This window comes from Aotus nancymaae, unplaced genomic scaffold, assembly GCF_030222135.1.
Source record: "Aotus nancymaae isolate 86718 unplaced genomic scaffold, 86718_ANA_hifiasm-v0.15.2.pri h1tg000028l, whole genome shotgun sequence".
Classification (NCBI taxonomy): domain Eukaryota; kingdom Metazoa; phylum Chordata; class Mammalia; order Primates; family Aotidae; genus Aotus; species Aotus nancymaae.
The window spans coordinates 10,776,445-10,797,563 of NW_026988441.1; the positions used below are offsets into that span (position 1 = coordinate 10,776,445).

Here is a 21,119-nt window from a genome sequence, read left to right on the forward strand (position 1 = left end):
CCTGTAATCCCAGCTACTCAGGAGGCTGAGGCAGGAGAATCGCCTGAACCCAGGAGGCGGAGGTTGCGGTGAGCTGAGATCGCGCCATTGCACTCCAGCCTCGGTAACAAGAGCGAAACTTTGTCTCAAAAAAAAAAAAAAAAATTTTTTTTTTACTCATTATCATCAAATAAAGCTCTGTGTCATCACTTTTTATTGAAGTGATATATATCATATACAATAAGGTGCCCACGTCTTATATATATATAACTCAATGAATTTTTGCATTTGAAAGGATCAGTGTACTCACCACCCAGATCAAGACACGGAAGATTTCTATGCTCTGCCTTAGAGGATTTTTCTGTGTCCTGTCCCAGTTAGAACCCACTGTTCTCCCATAAGGAGTAAGTGCTATTCTGACTCCCATCACTCAAGATAAGATTTGCCTGTTCTTGAACTTCATATAAATGGAATCTCTTGTATCTCCCTTTTTTCATCCCAACTGGTACTTTTGGAATTCACCCATGTTGTTTTGGAAATCAATAGGACTTTTTTTTCAACTGTAATATAATCTTCCTTTATACGACCACACCATAATTTGTTTATTCATTCTCATGATGATAGGTTTGTAGTTTCCCCAAGTTTCTCCCACTCTCTGTGTTTCACAGAATGCCTTGACCTCCCTGTGACCTGTTCAGCTGCATGTTTTCCCTTGCAGCTTTGAACCAAGGCAGGGCCTTGAACATTCCCAGGCACTGGTGAATTTGTATAGTTTATGGCCTGAAACACTGAAAGATCAAAACATGTTGCTAAACACATAGAAGCTAGCTGTGATCTTAAGCCAAATTTCTTTTTTTTTTTTGAGACGGAGTTTCGCTCTTGATACCCAGGCTGGAGCGCAATGGCGCGATCTCGGCTCACCGCAACCTCCGCCTCCTGGGTTCAGGCAATTCTCCTGCCTCAGCCTCCTGAGTAGCTGGGATTACAGGCACGCGCCACCGTGCCCAGCTAATTTTTTGTATTAGTAGAGACGGGGTTTCACCATGTTGACCAGGATGGTCTCGATCTCTTGACCTCGTGATCCACCCGCCTCGGCCTCCCAAAGTGCTGGGATTACAGGCTTGAGCCACCGCGCCCGGCCTTAAGCCAAATTTCTTAAGCCCTCATGAAAGCTTCATAACCCAGCCCATTTATTGTGGACATACCTAAGTAGATGGGTCTTCATTAAAATTAAGAACATCTGTTTATAATAAGACATAATTAACAAAGTGAATAAGAAGCCACAGGCCATTCTTTCTTATCTCTCCCTCTCTCCTCTCTCTCTCTCTCCTCCCACCCTCCTTTTTATGTCTGTATACACACACAGAAGAGTTTTGTTTAAAATATATTCATAAATTCCTACAAATCAATAGGAAAATGACAAATCAAACTAAAAATGGGGAAAAGAGTTGAATGACCCAAGTATATCAAAATCAGTAATATCATATGAAAAGATGTTCCCATCATTATCAGGAAATTGTAACTAAAAGTCACAATGAGATACCACTACACATGCACCAGAATGGCTAAAGTTAAAATGTCTGACAACTCAAAGTATTGGCAAGTTTGAGGAGCAACTGGACCTTATATACACTGCAGTAGAAGTATAAACTAGGTAAACTGTGTCCTTCCCTAGGTATATACTCAAGAAAAGCAAGAACGTATGTCCACAAAAAGATTTGTAAAGGATGTTTGTAGAAGGTTTATTTATAGTAGTCAGATATCAGAAACAACCTTACTTTGTCCAGCTGAACACTCAGCTAGAGTCACCCCAAAAGCAGTGGCAGGGGAGTTCCCCAAAGGGACTGCCCAAACCATCCCAAGATGGGGCTGTTGGGATTACAAAGAAAGAAACACTAAATGCCAGGGTGACCAATTCAAAGCATTTATTAGCACAACTTATGTACATAGGCGAGCTTCTGTGTATCCTCGCTTGATGGACATCAAAACAAGAGATACTAAAGTTAGTGGGTGAAAGTTTGAGGAGAAAAAGGATTTGCATAGTATTAAAGTATTACCCCTCCAAGATATTTATTAACTACAAATGGGAAGATAATAACGGTATAGAAGGAAAACGCAGGAGAAAATACTTTAACCAAGTGATGAAGATTAAGATAAACAGTAATGAAACATTGACATCATGTACCCTTTGACACCATGATGCAATGTGAAGGTCACAGCATCATTACTATGACACTGTCAAGAATGCATGCCTCATTTCCATTATAAAAACAATCATACAAACCCAGCAGAGGGACATTTGACAGAATAAATGAGTGGTACTTTTCCAAATTGAAAGGGCATGAAGATAGGTATGACGGGTGAACGTTAGGTGGCCCCATGGTTCCTACCTCCTGGAGTCCACAGCCTTGTTTAGTCCTCTCCCCTGGAGTATGAGCAAGTGACTTGCTTCTAATCAGTGGAAAATGGCAAAGGTAAGGAGATGTGACTTTTTTGATTAACTTATATGGCAAAAGTGATGGGTCAAATGGTATTTCTGGTTCTAGATCCTTGAGGAATCTCCCATTACTGGGTATATACCCAAAGGGTTATAAATTATTCTACGATAAAGGCACATGCACACGTATGTTCCTTGCAGCACTATTTACAATAGCAGATTGAAACAAACCCAAATGCCCATCAATGATAGACTGGATAAAGAAAATGTAGCACATATACACCACGGAATACTATGCAACCATAAAAAATAATGAGATCATGTCCTTTGCAGGGACATGGATGAAACTGGAAGCCATCATTCTCAGCAAACTAATGCAGGAACAGAAAACCAAACACCACATGTTCTCACTTAAAAGTGGGAGTTAGTTAGTGGGGCGTTGTGGCTCACGCCTGTAATCCCAGCACTTTGGGAGGCCAAGGCAGGTGGATCATGAGGTCAAGAGATGGAGACCATCCTGGTCAACATGGCGAAACCCAGTCTCTACTAAAAATACAGAAAATTAGCTGGGCACGATGGTGCGTGCCTGTAATCACAGCTACTCAAGAGGCTGAGGCAGGAGAATTGCCTGAACCCAGGAGGCGGAGGTTGCGGTGAGCCGAGATCGCGCCACCGCACTCCAGCCTGGGTAACAAGAGCGAAACTCCGTCTCAAAAAAAAAAGAAAAAAAAAAAGTGGGAGTTGAACAATGAGAACACATGGACACAGAGGGACAACACACACTGGGGCCTATCAGGGAGTTGGGGGGGTAAGGGAAGGAGAGCATTGGGCAAATACCTAATGCATGTGGGGCTTAAAACCTAGATATCAGATTGATAGGTGCAGCAAACTGCCATGGCACATATATACACATGTAAATAACCTACACATTCTGCACATGTATCCCGGAACTTAGAGTAAAATAAAAATTAATTAATTTTTAAAAAAGAAACAAGTAATTCAAATTAAAAATAGACAAAGACTTGAATAGACTCTTTTCCAAAGATGACATACAAATGGTTAAGTGGTACCTGAAAAACACATCAGACAAATGCAAATGAAAACCACAATGAGATGTTACCACAATACCTGTTAGGATGGCTATTACAGAAAGAAAATAGATAAATGTTGCTGAGGATGTAGAGGAAAGGGAACCCTTGTACACTGTTGGTGGCAATATAAATTTATATAGCCATTATGTAAAACAGCATGAAGGTTCCTTAAAATCATAAAAATAAAACTACCATATTAAAAAAAAAAGTGATCGGATGTCTCTACTGTGATGATGTTATACCATATAAGACACATAGTAGATTGGACTTCTCTTGTGGCCTCAATGAAGTAAGTGGCAATGTTGGAGACACCTGTCTGGCAAGGGAACTGCAGGTGGCCTCAACAGTTAGCAAAAAGGTGAGGCCCTCAGTCATATGGCCACAGGGAAATGAATCCTGCCTATAATCTGAATGAATCTGGCAATGAATTCTTCCCCAGTTGAACTCCAGAGGAGAACACAGCCCAGGTAACACCTCGTTTGCAGCCTGTGAGACCAGCCTGAGGAAAGCACCCAGCTAAACTCCAGGTCCATGGAAAATATGAGATTAATGTTGTTTTAAGCTAAATTCATGGAAATTGGTTATGGTAGCAACTGAAAATTAATGCAGTAAGAAAAAGTCTAAGGAGATCAGAAGAGACTAAAGAGAAATAACAGCTAAATGCAACGTAGGATCATGTGTGTGATCCTGGAAAAGAAGGACATTGATAGGAAAACATATTTGAATAAGATATGCAAATTTGTAGTATTGTACCAGTGTTAATTTCCTGATTTTGATAATTATCCTTTGGTTATGTAAAATAACAAACCTTAGAATGAAGGGTATATAAGAACCCTCTGTATTACGCTTGCAACTTTTATCTAAGTCTAAAATGAGTAGAAATTAAGTTAAAACAAAAAAAGGAAAAATCCGTCTATCTCAAGATCACAAAGATATTTTCCTATTTCTTCCTCTAGAAGCTTGATTGTTTGTTTTCACACTTAGACCTATGATCCATCTTGAATTTATATCCAGGTATGTAGTCAGATGAAGTTCAAAATCATTTTTTCATACAGATATCCAAATGCATTGGCACCATTTGTAAAAAACACTGGCTTTCTCTTAGGTTGCAGGCAGACTTTTACTGTAAAGAATGGGACGATATATGTGCAGGAGTCTGGACTTTTCTGTTCATCCTCTGTCAATCTTTGTGCTAGTACCTCCATTTTAATTCCTGTAGCTTTATATTATGTCTTGAAATCTGGTAATACAAGTTGAAGAACAACTTGGTTCTTTAAAATCACCGTGTCTATTCTGGGTTCTTTGCATTGCTGTGTAATTTTAGAATGAGTTTATTAATTTTCTCAAAACAAACAAAACACCCTGCTGACATTTTTTTGGCAGTACATTGAATCTCCAAATTGATACATTTGGAAAGAATTATCTCAAATTTAGTCTTACAGTTCATGAACATGGAATAAATTTCTATTTGTTGAATTCACCTTTCATTTCTTTCCTTAAGATTTTGTCGTTTCCTGTCTAAAGGTCTTGCATATCTGTTAATTTTATTCCAAAGTGTTTTACATTTTTTATGTTTTTTATAAACTGTTCAGGTTTTAAAAATTTTATTTTTCAGTAGCTTTGCTTTAATGTAATTGTTTTATACTTTGACCCTTTATTCAACAATAAATTCATTTATTTTAAAGCTTGTGGAATTAAAAAAAATTATGTACACAATCTGTAATCTACATTATCTGCAAATAAAGATCATTTTACTTCCTTCCATCTATACCTTTCATTTTTTTCCTTATGATATTTGATATGTCTTCTACTACAAAACTGAAAAGACATATAAGAGCAGACAACCTTACTTTATTCCTGAAATCAGAAGGACAGTGGTCCATATTTCCCTTTAAGTAAAATGGTAGTTGTAGTTTTTATTCTTTAGATCTCCTTGATCAGATTAAAGAAGTTGCCCTCTATTCCTAGTTTGCTGAGAATTTTTATCATGATTAATGTTGTAGATTGTTAAATGGATTTTCTGTACCTAATGAAATGATTGAATGGTTTTCTCCTTTATTAATGTTGAAAGATTACATTGATTTTTTAAAAATTAAACTTACACTTGTTTAAGGTGATGTCCATCATTTTTCCTCACTGTAAACTCATGTTTTCCCCTTTTCATATTCTGTTTGCTAGAAGCAAGTCAGTAAGTCTAGCTGGTGTAATTTCTGATAAATTTTATTTTCAGAAAGTTCATCATTTCATGTACATATAAAATACATTAGCACAGTTGTATGTTTTAACATTATTTCTTTATCAATGATCGTTTCCCCCTTGTCATTATGTTTGGATTTTCCCCCCTATCTTTTATTCCCGAGGTATAAAGGAAATAATGGTTTGTATGTGTAAATTCTACTGTTTTATTTAAATTTTGCTTTTATTATATTTTCCTTTTCTGCAGTCCATGAATTTATCATTCATTTCCTAATTTCTCCCTAATTTTTATTTTTATTTTTGAGACACAGTCTCACTCTGTTGCCCAGGCTAGAGTACAGTGGTGCAATCTCAGCTCACTACCACCTCTGCTTCCTGGGTTCAAATGATTCTTATGCCTGTTTCCTGAGAAGCTAGGACAACAGTTGTGAGCCACCACACTTGGATAATTTTCGTAATTTTAGTAGAGACGGGGTTTTGCCATGTTGGCCAGGTTGGTCTCGAACTCCTGGCCTCAAGTAATCTGCCTGCCTCAGCCTCCCAAAGTGCTGGGATTACAGGCATGAGCCATTGAGCCTGGCTGTTTTCCCTAATTTTAAAATTGAATGCTTCATTTAAATTTTCTAATTTTTAATTAGATGTAAGCGAGTTAATCTTTGAGTTTGCCTCTGTGCATTATAATTGAAAGCCATATATTCTGATATGTAGTATCTCCATTATCACTGTCTTCAAGAAATTCTACAGTTTCAGTTTGTATTTTCTCTTTCACCTAATAGTAGTTGTTGAGTACTTTTTGTTTATAAATAGGAAGTGTTTTTGCATTTTGATATTGCTACTTATCCTTTATTGCATTGGCTCAGAGGATAACATACGTATTATTTTGACTTTTTAAATGTATTCCTTTTTCATAGAAGAATTCCACTTCAATACTTGACCCATTTAGCACATTAGATTTCAAATGGTGCTCCCCCATACAGATTATCCATCTTCAGCCTACATCCAACATATTCTTCGTTGCAAACTACTAGACACTCAGTTTCCTAGACTCTTGCCCCACTTGTTACTTTATTTCTCCCAACATCCCCAAGTTTATTTGCTTTGACGTTGATAAGCCTTTCAATATATTAATTCATGCAGTTCCTGAAAAATTGCTGAGATGCATTTCTGTAAAATTCAAGAATGATTTGCCTTGACTTTAAATGGATAGAAGGGAGAATTTGGGAAAGGCACTGAAGAAACACAACAGATTGAGCATGTGTAGAATGAAAGGAAGTAAAACTTCAACCTTACAGGCTTTATTTGTAAACAAAACAGTTATTTAAAACATTACCGAAAAAGGTAATGCAATGTGTGATTGACATAGAAACAGAAAAGTAATTATGGCTATGCAAGGAAGAAATGGACGACAGTGATAGAGGCACATATGTGCCTCTATCACTGTCGTCCATTTCTTCCTTGCATAGCCATATATATATATATATATAATATATATATATATATATATATTTTTTTTTTTTTTTTTTTTTTTTTTGAGACGGAGTTTCGCTCTCGTTACCCAGCCTGGAGTGCAATGGCGCGATCTCGGCTCACCGCAACCTCCGCCTCCTGGGTTCAGGCAATTCTCCTGCCTCAGCTTCCTGAGTAGCTGGGATTACAGGCACGCGCCACCATGCCCAGCTAATTTTTTGTATTTTTAGTAGAGGCGGGGTTTCACCATGTTGACCAGGATGATCTCGATCTCTTGACCTCGTGATCCACCCGCCTCAGCCTCTCAAAGTGCTGGGATTACAGGCGTGAGCCACCGCGCCCGGCCAAGGCACGTATATTTTTAAGGGGACAGGTTATTGTAGAATAGCCATGTATCAGCCTTTTCCACTTATATTCTTGGTGGAGCTAGTTTAGAAGTCCATTTTTCTCACCTCTAAAGTAAATGTGAGGTAAAAGATTAATTAGGAGTGAGAGATTGGAGTCAGGGAGAGATATTTGATAATTTTTATATAATTTTCAGAAATAAAATGGTTATTTTACTCAGCTCTCTTTTCCAGTGACCTTTATTTTCATCCAATTTATACTTTTAACTCAATATTTTATTCTACAATTAATTAGGTAATACTTACCATATGGTAGAGACTTGTTTTTCAGTGGTAGTTGAAAGAAATGTTTTCGGGTAACAAAGTAAGTAGCAAAACAAATGAGATTTAGTAAATTTGAAATTTAGAGAGGCAGTATAAAGGCACATAACTGGGTATCTGAATATGGACTAAAATATATGAATTTGCATAGAGTTAGCAAATTATTTAAAAAGGCTACTTAAGAGGATTTCTGAAAGGTGCAACATCTTATGTAGCACCCCAAGAGATGGAAAACATCTGTGGTATGTTCTCATAGCTGACAAGATGCAATATGGTGCAATATAGGGCGCAGATACCAAGGGGCTTGAAATGAATTTGTGTGGATAAGAGAGGGCCTTTTACTCATGGTTATGTGTTTGAGTTTCATTCTAAGATAAAGACAAACCACTGACAAAAGTATATAGAGAGCAATGTGATAATGTTAGAAATGCAGATATTCAGGACGTACACCTCTGCATTCTGATCCACTCAGTCTCAGCAGATATCTAAAGGGTAGGATATGTAAGATGCTCCTGTGGTAATTCTGATTTGCAACTAAACATGAGAACTAGTGACTTTCTCTTTGCCTACTCATAAATCTTACATCCTCCTGTGCACTTTCATAATTTTCTGAGCCCTTCTTTTTAAAAATTGCATGGCAGTATTTTAGAATTTTCTAACTCTTTTACTACTAACAGATACACTTTTTAGTTTATCATTATTTTTAATATAGATATCCTCTCCCTACCCCTATTATTGGAAAATAGCATTTATTTCTTTGTGGGTTTTTTTTTTTCCATTTTTTTCAGACAAAAGCAATTATGAAGTAAATGCATACCATCAGAAGACACTGAAAAGAAAGAAAACCTTCAACCTTATGAGGTTTATTTTCAGAAATGACCCACAGCACACAATTGAATTTGGGAGACAACAGGGACCTAAAGTTGTTTTAGTCAAATGATATTCAAAAAACATATATCCCAGGCCAGGCGCGGTGGCTCACGCCTGTAATCCCAGCACTTTGGGAGGCCGAGGCGGGTGGATCACGAGGTCGAGAGATCGAGACCATCCTGGTCAACATGGTAAAACCCCGTCTCTACTAAAAATACAAAAAAAATTAGTTGGGCGTGGTGGCGCACGCCTGTAGTCCCAGCTACTTGGGAGGCCGAGGCAGGAGAATTGCTTGAACCCAGGAGGCGGAGGTTGCGGTGAGCCGAGATCGCGCCATTGCACTCCACCCTGGGTAACAAGAGCGAAACTCCGTCTCAGAAGAAAAAACAAAACAAAACAAAACAAAAACATATATCCCTTCCTCTACATGGGGATGTTTTAGTCAAATGATATTCAAAAAACATATATCCCTTCCTCTACATCAGAGAAATAACACAAGAGAGAAATCATATGAGTGTAAGGAATGTAAGAATGACTTTAGAAAATATTCACACCTTACTAACATCTGAGTGACCATACTGGTGTGAGACCCTATGAATGTAATGAATGTGGAAAAGCATTTGTAGTTTTACAGCATTTTATTAGACATCGAAAAATCCACACTGATTTGAAACCCTATGAATGCAATGGATGTGAGAAGGCCTTTAAGGTTTTATTCACAGCTTTTTCAGCATCAGATAATTCATACAGTATGAAACCCTATGAATGTAAGTAATGTGGGAAGGCTTTTAGACATCATTCTCACCTTACAGAACATCAGAAAATTCATATTGGCTTGAAACCCTTTGAATGTAAGGAATGTGGAAAACTTTTAGATTATATCGACACATGTGTCTGCATCAGAAAATTCTTCATGGTGTGAAACCCTATAAATGTAAAGAATGTGGGAAGGCTTTTTGTCATCGTTCAAGTCTTTACCAACACAAGACAATTCACCCTGGCGAGAAACCACATAAATGTAAACAAATTTGATTTTAGATTTCTGGCCTCCACAACCATGAAAGAATAAATTTCTGTTGTTTTGAGCCACCCAATTTGGGATCATTTGTTACACCACTCCCAGGAAAATAATACAATTGCTGATAGAATTAGCAGTTAGAACGGAGAGACAGTTCATGTTCATGGATTGGAAGATTTAATATTGTTAAAATGGTAAAACTCAAAAAATTAAGAAGCTTGCAGGACTGGAAGTTGCTCTGAGTAAGTCAGTGAATGTGTGGTGAGTGGAAGTGATCATTAGACACTAACATGGCAGGAGTGAGGGGAGGGGAGCCATGGTAATAATGTCAGAGTCCTGTCTCAAGACCATGTGTGACCTGTAGGAATTACTGATGAGTTTAAATTTGATTCCAAATGTGATTAGAAGCCTTTGGAGGGGCTTACCACTAGACACTCTTAAATAACAACAAAAGAAATAATGTACCAATGTAAAATTAGCTTGTTAATCTTGCTTCCACCTCCTAAAGAAATTTGAAACCCCCAAGTTTCTGCCCCCCAAAAAAACCCACTGACATTCTCTCTGGAACACAAGTCATGGGCCACTGTTGCTAGGGGAAATTCCACATAATTTGACCATTATATACCTATTTACCTTATCTCAATAAATCTACCCATTATTAGTTTTCTGAATCCCAGGGGCAGAGGGTCATTGTTACTTCCAACTCTCTCATCCTCATCTCACTGCACTGTAAAGATAATAAGGAATCAAGCACAGAAAGACAGATATTTCGAACCTCTTTAAAATTTTGTTTTTCAGTTGGATACAGGAATGCAAGTTTATACAGACAGGCATCTTAGAGAGACTCTATAAAGAAGATAGATTCCCATTCCTGCTAAATGCCAATTTGCAATTTTGCAAAGTAATTTTTAGGCACAACTGCAGCTTAAAAGCACACTATTCCCTGGTACACACATCACTGTACTTCTTTTAGCAAAGAGTCTGTTTCCTTTTCCATTTATGCCCTGAGACACTGGAGAATTTCCCCCTAGAAAAAGCCTCTAGTTGATCCTGAATCTCTGCTCATTGTAGAGCTCTTGACTTTTGACCATTTCTGTCTTGGCACAGGACTGTGTGCAGGATAAATGTGCCCACCGAAAACATTCACCTACAAATTACAGAAATTGAAGGTGTGGTTTTTTACCATATGAGTCCCTGAAACAGACTGGAAACTTTTAATAACATCCCAAGAGGGAATGTTGAAAAAGAATACATAGGCATTGTGCCCAAGTTTGTACCGATACAAAATTAGCTTTGCTTTGAACACATTGCTTTACTTTTAGTTTAATAAGCTGTACTATGGAGATGGGGCAGTGAGGCACAAATTTTCCACTGTTGAATAAGCACCCCAAAATTCACTGTAAATTTTTTCTAGAAGTCCACAGCTGTAGAAATAATTCCAAAACTCACACACACAGACATGTTCTTCTAAAATCTTTCTATTCTCCTTCTCACTCAAACCAAAATGGTCATATTTTCTCTTTTTTCTGTTTTTATCCCTACAATTATTCACAAACAGACATATTTTGTGACTTTAATCGTTCGTTACAAGTCACATGACTCATTTTAAGCAATATCAATAAAAAATCATTTACTCAACTGTTTTGCTATTGCTAAATGTGTACAAATTTTATATATTCATGTAACAACCAGGAACATTTTTATAGCAAAGGTTTATATTTTCCAGTTGACTAATGTCATGAGAATAAATTATTATCAATGAAATCATTAATTATTGTTCAGTTGCCCCCACAGTGGAATGTGTTGACCCACAGTGATGCCAGTAATGTTGGTGTGAATCTGGTAGCTTAAGAGTATTTGCCCACAATTCTTCCCTTACTCTCTGCTCTTGGCAGAGCTCACCCCTGCCCCATTGGTGTTGGGCTTTGCCATATGTCTAGTCAACAGAATTCGGGTGGACTACAATGGATATAGATACCTTAAATATGCTTTGGCTCAGCCTCTTGTGTTTCTCCCATCAACTATGAAAAAAACATGCCTAGGAACCTGTTGGCCAAGAATAGGGAGACAACAAAATAGAAGGGTAGAATAAAATCCTTTCGACCATGTGAATTATTTCCAAGTCACCTCTTCAAGGATAGAAAGTGGAAGGGGTTTTCTACCAACATAAATGAGTAGAAAACAAGAAATTCAATAAAGGAGAGTGGTGAAGAGAATCCCATGGTGATGGTGGTGGGGGAGGCCACAATATCACTTGTGCACCAGGCAGAGATCAGGCAAACAGTCCGGAACGAACCATATTTTTAAAATGTGGCCAAGGACACTGCAGACATTCCTCCATATAGACACTTGGGTACAGTGAAAATAAATTGAACCGACATTTTTATTGATGATATCCACAATGACTGGTATATGACTAACACTGAATTATGAGATATTAAAGGAATACTTTCAAATCTTGAATGTCTACTCTAAGCCAATGTACTCTGCTATTTACAAGGACTATCTGCTCAGGACCACAGAAGAAGCTGGAGAGTGTAGTTGTCTCTGAAAAGGGTGATTGTATAGCTTGAGAAAAGGTGAGAAATAAGACTTGTTTCTTTTGTGTACTAAATTGAACTGAGGCCAGGTGTGATGGCTCACACCTGTAATTCCAGCACTTTGGGAGGTGGAGGCAGGTAGCTCACTTGAGGCCAGGAGTTCAAGACCTAGCCTACATAGCAAAACCCCATCTCTACTAAAAATACAAAAATCAGCTCGGCATGGTGGTGTGCACCTGTAGTTACAGCTATCAGGAGGCCAAGGCAGGATAATCTCTTGAACCTGGGAGGCAGAGGTTGCAGTGAGCTGAGATCAAACCACTGCACTCTAGCCTGGATGACAGAGCAAGACTGTCTCAAAAAAAAAAAAAAAAAAAAAAAAGAAATGAATTGAGTAAATATATGCCCCCAAATTCCAATTATACCTTGGTTTTATTTCCACATTGTACATCTTGGCCCCCTCACTCTTCAGGTTAACTAACAGAATTCCAGGAATTAAAAATGTAAGCCCCTCTGAGTCTGGAGGAAAAAGTGCTTAACAAGGTTAGACCAAAAATATTTTCCCTGTCCCCTACATCTACAAAAAAATCAGATAATATTCTATCATAAAAAACTTCTATTAAATGTTCTAACAATATAAACTTTATGTTTCAGAATTTCTGCTTTTAAAAGTAAACAATCTCTAAAAAGCTGAAATTAAGTTTGGTGGTCTTTATACATTTAATTTAAATTATCTGTCTTGCAACTTGAAAAACAGAATAGTGAAATGGAGCAAAAAGTAAAAGCTTTAAACCCAGTCTATGGATCTAAACTTGAAGATAGTAACAGAGAACAGGAACAGACAAAGCAAATCTTGATGAAAAAGGAAAATATGATTTTACAAATGAGAGAAGGACAGAAGAAAGAAATTGAGATACTCACACAGAAATTGTCAGCCAAAGAGGACAGTATCCATATTTTGAATGAGGAATATGAAACCAAATTTAAAAACCAAGAAAAAAAGATGGAAAAAATTAAGCAGAAAGCAAAGGAGATGCAAGAAATGTTAAAGAAAAAATTATTGGATCAGGAAGCCAAACTTAATAGCTTGAAAATACTGTTCTAAAGTGTCCTGTTAGTACAGTATTTAAGGTATAGAGTCTGCAACTGCAAGGTTGCTGGTTCGAATCCTCAGTGGAGCCAGTTTAACCAAAAAAAAAAAAAAATACCGTTTTAGAGCTTAGTCAGAAAGAAAAACAGTTTAATGCCAAAATGCTGGAAATGGCACAGGCTAACTCAGTCAGAATCAGTGATGCGGTGTCAAGACTGGAAACAAAGCAAAGGGAGCAAATAGAAAGTCTTAATGAGGCTCATCGACGAGAACTCAATGATGTCATATCAATCTGGGAAAAGAAACTTAATCAGCAAGCTGAGGAACTTCAGGAAATACATGAAATCCAATCACAGGAAAAAGAACAAGAGGTAGCAGAACTGAAACAAAAGATTCTCCTATTTGGATGTGAAAAAGAAGAGATGAACAAGGAAATAACATGGCTGAAGGAAGAAAGTGTTAAGCAGGATACAACATTAAATGAATTACAGGAATAGTTGAAGCCGAAGTCTGCCCATGTGAATTCTCTTGCACAAGATGAAACTAAACTGAAAGCTCACCCTGAAAAGCTGGAGGTTGACTTGAATAATTCTCTGAAGGAAAATCACTTTTCTTCTTCTTTTTTTTTCTTTTTTATCCGGTCTAAAACATCCTGTTACAGCAAATTATTTTTCTTCAAGAGCAGCTAGTTGAACTGAAGATGCTGGGAGAAGAAAAGTGGAAGATTTCTGAGTTGACTAGCAAGTTGAAAACCACAGATGAAGAATTCCAGAGTTTGAAATCTTCACATGAAAGAAGTAACCAAAGCCCAGAGGACAAGAGCTTGGAATTTAAAAAACTGTCCGAGGAACCAGCTATTCAGCTAGATATTTGCTGTAAGAGAACCGAAGCCTTATTAGAAGCTAAAACAAATGAGCTAATCAACATTAGTGGTAGTAAAACTAATGCCATTCTCTCTAGGATTTCTCATTGTCAGCACCACACAACTAAAGTTAAAGAAGCACTGTTAATTAAAACTTGCAGTTTCTGAATTAGAAGCAAAACTTAGACAGTTGACAGAGGAGCAAAACACATTAAATATTTCTTTTCAACAAGCTACTCATCAGTTAGAAAAAGAAAATCAAATTAAGAGAATGAAGGCTGATATTGAAAGTCTTGTAACAGAAAAATAAGTCTTACAGAAGGAAGGGGGCAATCAGCAACAGGCTGCTTCTGAAAAGGAGTCTTGTATAACACAGTTGAAGAAACAGTTATCTGAAAGCATCAATGCTGTCACATTGATGAAAGAAGAGCTTAAAGAAAAAAAATCTGAGATTAGCAGTCTTAGTAAACAACTAACTGACTTAAACGTTCAACTTCAAAATAGTATCAGCCTATCCAAAAAAGAAGCAGCCATTTCATCACTAAATAAGAAGTATGATGAAGAAAAACATTAATTACTGGATCAGGTGCAAAATTTATCTTTGAAAGTTGATACTCTGAATAAAGAGAAAATTTCTGTTCTTGAGCAGGTAGATCACTGGTCCAACAAATTCTCAGAATGAAAGAAGAAAGCACAGTCAAGATTTACACAATATCAAAACACTATTAAAGAACTGCAGATTCAGCTTGAGTTAAAATCAAAGGAAGCTCATGAAAAGGATGAGCAGATAAATTTATTGAAGGAAGACCTTGATCAGCAAAACAAAAGATTTGATTGTTTAAAGGGTGAAATGGAAGATAAGAAGAGCAAGATGGAGAAAAAGGAGTGCAATTTAGAAACAGAGATAAAGACTCAAACCGCAAGAATTGTGGAATTAGAGGACCATATTACCCAGAAACTACCGAAATAGAGTCCTTAAATGAAGTTCTTAAAAATTACAGTCAAGAAAAGGATATTGAAAACAAAGAATTGGTTCAGAAACTTGAACATTTTCAAGAGTTAGGAGAAGAAAAGGATAATAGGGTTAAAGAAGCTGAAGAAAAAGTCTTAACACTTGAAAAGCAAGTTGATTCCATGAAAGCTGAACTTGAAACTAAGAAGAAAGAATTAGAACATGTGAATTTAAGTGTGAAAAGCAAAGAGGAGTTAAAGGCATTGGAAGATAGGCTTGAGTCAGAAAGTGCTGCCAAATTAGCAGAGTTGAAGAAAAACGCTGAACAAAAAATTGCTGCCATTAAGAAGCAGCTGTTATCTCAAATGGAAGAGAAAGAAGAACAGTATAAAAAAGGTACAGAAAGCCATTAGAGTGAGCTAAATGCAAAATTGCAGGAAAGAGAAAGGGAAGTTCAAAGTTCACATCTTGGAAGAAAAACTTAAATCAGTGAAAAGTTCACAGTCAGAAACATTAATTGTACCCAGATCAGCAGAAAATGTGGCAGCATGTACTGAACAATAAGAAGCAGATTTCCAAGACTGTGTGCAGAAGATGTATGAAGAAGAAATCAGTGCTTTACAAAGAAATTTAACTGAAAAAGAAAAGCTATTGCAGATGCTGGAGCAAGAAAAAGAAGAGACACTTTGTTCTCATTCTGAAATGCAACGCAAATACCAGGAGCTCTTAATAAAACTAGAACATGGTGAAGCAAAGCAATGTGAAGATCAAGTTATGATAGATCATCTTCAAGAAGAACTTGAAGAAAAAAACAAAAAACATTCCTTGATAGTATCCCAACATGTGGAAGAAGGGGGAGGTAAAAATAACACAGAGGCAAAGCAAAACTTGGAAATTGTGGTTGATGATGTTCACAAAATCCTCCAGGAGAAGGAACTAACCTGTCAGATCTTGGAGCAAAAGATAAAAGAGCTGGATTCCTGCTTAGTAAGACAAAAAGAAGTACACAGAGTTGAAATGGAAGAGGTGACCTCAAAATATGAAAAAATACAGGTTTTACAACAACAGATGGATGGAAAAGATAAACCCACAGAACTTTTAGAGGAAAACACTGAAGAAAAATCCAAATCACATTTGGTCCAATCCAAATTGTGTAGTAACATGGAAGGCCAGCACAATGACCTGGAATTTAAATTAGCAGGGGCAAACGGGAGAAACAGAAACTGGGCAAGGAGATTGTTAGATTGCAGAAAGACCTTCGAATGTTGAGAAAGGAGCATCAGCAAGAATTGGAAATACTAAAGAAAGAATATGAACAAGAAAGGAAAGAGAAAATCAAACAGGAGCAGGAAGATCTTGAACTGAAGCACAATTCCACATTAAAACAGCTGATGAGGGAGTTTAATACTCAGCTGGCACAAAAGGAACAAGAGCTGGAAATGACCATAAAAGAAACTATCAATAAGGCCCAGGACGTGGAGGCTGAACTTTTAGAAAGCCATCAAGAAGAGACAAATCAGTTACTTAAAAAAATTGCCAAGAAAGATGATGATCTAAAACGAACAGCCAAAAGATATGAAGAAATTCTTGATGCTCATGAAGAAGAAATGACTGCCAAAGTAATGGACCGGCAGACTCAACTTGAGAAGCTGCAGAAGTAATATCAGCAAAAGCTAGAGCAGGAGGAGAACCCTGGCAATGATAATGAAACAATTATGGAGCTACAGACACAGCTAGCACAGAAGACGACTTTAATCAGTGATTCGAAATTGAAAGAGCAAGAGTTGCGAGAATAGATTCACAATTTGGAAGACTGTTTGAAGAAATATGGAAAGAATGTATATGCAACGACTGTGGGGACACCTTACAAAGGTGGAAATTTGTATTATACTGATGTATCACTCTTTGGAGAACCTACTGAGTTTGAGTATTTGCGAAAAGTGCTTTTTGAGTATATGATGGGTCCTGAGACTAAGACCATGGCAAAAGTTATAACCACTGTACTGAAGTTCCCTGATGATCAGACTCAGAAAATTTTGGAAAGAGAAGATGCAAGGCTAATGTCATGGCTCTGAATTTCATCTTGAAGAGCGCCACTGGGTGACTGCTGCTTGGAAACTGTCCACACTTGCTACTCTGAGAGCGAGATTGTCATTCCGGGCCCCTTATGTAGCCAAAAGACCAGGAGAAATCTGGCCTGCAGATCTGTTGCAGATGCCTTTAAAATAGATTTTATCAGTGGAGAAATGGTGATTGATTTTTCTTCAGTTTTCTCTTGGGAAGAGTTTTTTGTTGTTTAAAAGAAATTCTGAATGACTTAACCTGCTTTTATGGGCTTACATAATATTCCTTTCTTCCATTCTTTTTAAATAACTGCTTACCTTTCCTATTTATTTTTAGGGTGATTTTTTAAAAAGACTTGTGCAATACATTTCAAGGTGAAACTTAGTGGATTTTTTTCTGATAAATTAGAGCATTTAATTGACTATTTTATTCAGGTTGATTTGTTGAATATTTGCTAAAGACCTGTTCTTTAAGCTATGACGTATAATAAATCCCAAATGGCAGTGCCTCATCGTTTACTTAGCTTTTGTACTTATATTTTTCAGAGGAAAAAACACTACTGTAAATTGTTAATAGCCAGTACATAACTGTATTGTATGCAAATCTGTGACTTATTGGCAGTGTCATCTCTGAGAAAAAGATAAAGTTTATTTACTATATAAAAAATTATCTGTCTTATGAAATTTATACATATTTGTAATTATACTTTTTAAAATAAAGGATCACTTGTTATGTCTCATACATACATAAAAAGCTAATGAAACTTAAGAGTCTCATTTTTTTTTTTTTTTGAGACAAGAGTTTCACTCTCGTTGCCCAGGCTGGAGTGCAGTGGTGAGATGTCGGCTCACTGAAACCTCTGCCTTCTGGTTTCAAGCAATTCTCCTGCCTCAGCCTCCCAAATAGCTGGGATTACAGGCACTCACCACCACGCCCAGCTAATTTGTCTATTTTTAGTACAGACAGGGTTTCACCATGTTGGCCAGGCTGGTCTTGAACTCCTGATCTCATGACCCACCCGCCTTGGCCTCCCAAAGTGCTGGGATTACAGGTGTGAGCCACCACACCTGGCCAAAAGTCTGATTTTTTATTTAAATAAAACCTTTGAGAGTCTATAATTTAAAGTAATACCAGTGATTATTTCAGAAATTACATATGACCCATTTTAGCAACTAAAAGCAGATGTACCCTGCTGGCTAATGGGAAATGTTTTCTTGCTCCTGTCACAGGAGATGGCCTCCCTTATTATTTTCTGTGGATGTTGTCATGTCTGTTTGTAATATCTGGAAACCTGCCAGCTGTCATGGTGCCAACCAACATTGGGAAGTGCAGCGTGGAAAATGGAAGAGAAACTTAGCCTCTGAAGATTTAACTTTGCTGATGAATCAAAAATATCTGGAGCCCGCTGTCCCTCTGAAAGCACGTTATATGAATCAATATACTTCGTCATTGTTCTAGCCAGTGTGGTATTTTAATTTCTACTGAGTGTATCCTAACTGAATCAAACAACTAATGGTCATGATTCATACTGGGAACTAGAGATGCAGAGATAAAGCTGATTCCATCACAGTCATCAAAACCAGCTCCCTTTCTGGTGGGGAATAAACACATATACACACAAACACACAGAGAGAGAGAGAGAGAGAGAGAAAGAGAGAGTCATGGGCTAGGTGTTAATTGTCCTACAAACTGAACAGATGCTCTCTGAAAACAGACACATCAAATGCATCCAATGCCAGGAGCAAGGAGCAAAGAGAAATTCCAAGAATATACAAATAGGCAACAATCAGAAAATGGAAAATTAAACCATAATTTTCAAACTATAATTTTCAACAATCAGATACCACTATATTACCTACCAGAGTAATAAAAATATTGTTTAAACTGATGACGTCAAGTATTATCAAAGATGTGGATAAAGTAGAACATTCATATACTGCTGGTTAGAGTGTAAATTGGTTCATTTGTTTGGAAAACTGTTCAGAAGAATTTAAACTTACTAAAAAATTGAACAGATGTGTATCCCATGACCACACCCCAGCAATTCCACTCCCAGTATATACAGAAAGAAATGTGTACACGTGTACTCCAAAAGACATGTACAAGTATGACTGTAATAGCACTGTATGAAGTTCTGAATTCCAACACATTATTCTCAAGAACACATAATAAAGAATGTTCAATAAGGGGCCATGTTAGGATGCTTCTTTTATGTGGATCTTGGCTAGTACAACATGGCTATGAAGGTTCCTTAAAGGAACTGTGCTGAACACTCAATAAATCTGTTATGTCTGAAGTAGGAATTAAAAGACAAAAAAAAAAAAGCAACAGATGGAACTAAAAAAGTGATTGAGGATCAAACAAAATAACCTAATAGGATCATACAATATTTAAAGAACAGGTAATTGAAATACCAAAACAAACAAAAATACAATAAAAAAGAAAACTTATATAATCTCATCCATGAGATGCAAAAATCCTAAATAAAATAGCAAAATGAAATCAAGCAATACATCTGAAGGACACTATGACTAAACTGGGACTATCCAGGAATGGGAGAAAGTGACTCTCTCAGTATAAATTATCACATTAACAAATTAAATACTATACAAGTGCAGAAAGAGATAGTGAAACGGCATTTGATAAAACTCAGGAGGCACCCCTACTTGGCCACAACAAAGATTTTTATTCATCACTGAGCGCACGATGCTGCCATTCCGCCATAGCTAAGAATCAGACATGGTGACTGAAATTCTCTTTTGGTTATAGCAGTATTTCCCAATACAATTTCACCTACCTGCAAAGATAATAGGTCATGGGAATCAGTATTTCCACAGTGAAGTTTGCCATATACCTGTTTAAACAAAGTCCAACCATTTTCGTCACTAGAATACTCTTTAGTCATTTTTTTCTCTCTTCTCTTTAGTCTTTTGATAAGCTGGTGAGGTGCTTTTACTTGTTCCCTAAGAGGGGATTTAGTAGGTGCTACTTTATAAGCTTCTTTAACTATAAAATCCTGCTTCATTTTTAAGTACTAGTAAGCACTGGTGATTCCTGAGATATAATTTCAGAAATGTTGGGATAAGGCACCATGTCTACATTTCTTGGTTAAAAGGCAAATGTGGCACCCAGAGGGAGTGGCATAATAACTAGTTACCAATAATATATCCTGTTAAAACTCCCAAAATACTCTGCTTTGTGTTACACTTATTAAAAGTGCAATTGTTGGCTTGATTTTTATGCCTTTGAAAAAAAGTGCAATCGTGTGGAATGATGATCACTAGATGGTGAATGACTGAAAAGTGATATTACGAATGCCCTATGTGCACAAAATAGAGAGGTCAGATATAGACTTATGACAATGAACCACAGACATTTAGTTGTCAATGCATTAGTTCTGGTGGAACTGACATTATTTTTAAAAAGAAATGATTTTTTAAAGGGTTGATTTCCAACTGTGTGAGTATATACACACACACACTACTTCATAATAACTAAACTGCTTTGATGCTAGCACTAAGTCATGACAGCCACCTGGCTGAAAGTGGTTACAAGAAGCCATCAATTTTAAGAGGGACTGTGATTTCCAAATAGTAAAATACAGCCAGGAGTGGTGGCTCACACCTATAATCCCAATACTTTGAGAGGCTGAGGCAGGCAGATCTCTTAAGACCAGGAGTTCAAGACCAGCCTGGATAACACGGTAAAACCCTGTCTCTACTAAAAATACAAAAACTAGCCAGGTATGATGGTGCATACCTGTGGACCCAGCGACTTGGGAGGCTGAGGCACAAAAATCACTTGAACCTGAGAGGTGGAGGTTGCAGCGAGCTCAAATCACACCACTGCACTCCAGCCTTGGCAACAGAGAGACCCTGTCTCAAAAAA

The 21,119-nt window shown here is 37.2% G+C and overlaps 2 pseudogenes; both read left to right on the forward strand.

Annotated features, from left to right (window-relative positions):
* The first annotated feature begins 13,475 nt into the window (after positions 1-13,475).
* Positions 13,476-14,042, forward strand: LOC135276813 (golgin subfamily A member 4-like; annotated as a pseudogene).
* LOC105713034 (golgin subfamily A member 4-like) lies at positions 14,042-17,242 on the forward strand (annotated as a pseudogene).
* Positions 17,243-21,119: the final 3,877 nt, after the last annotated feature.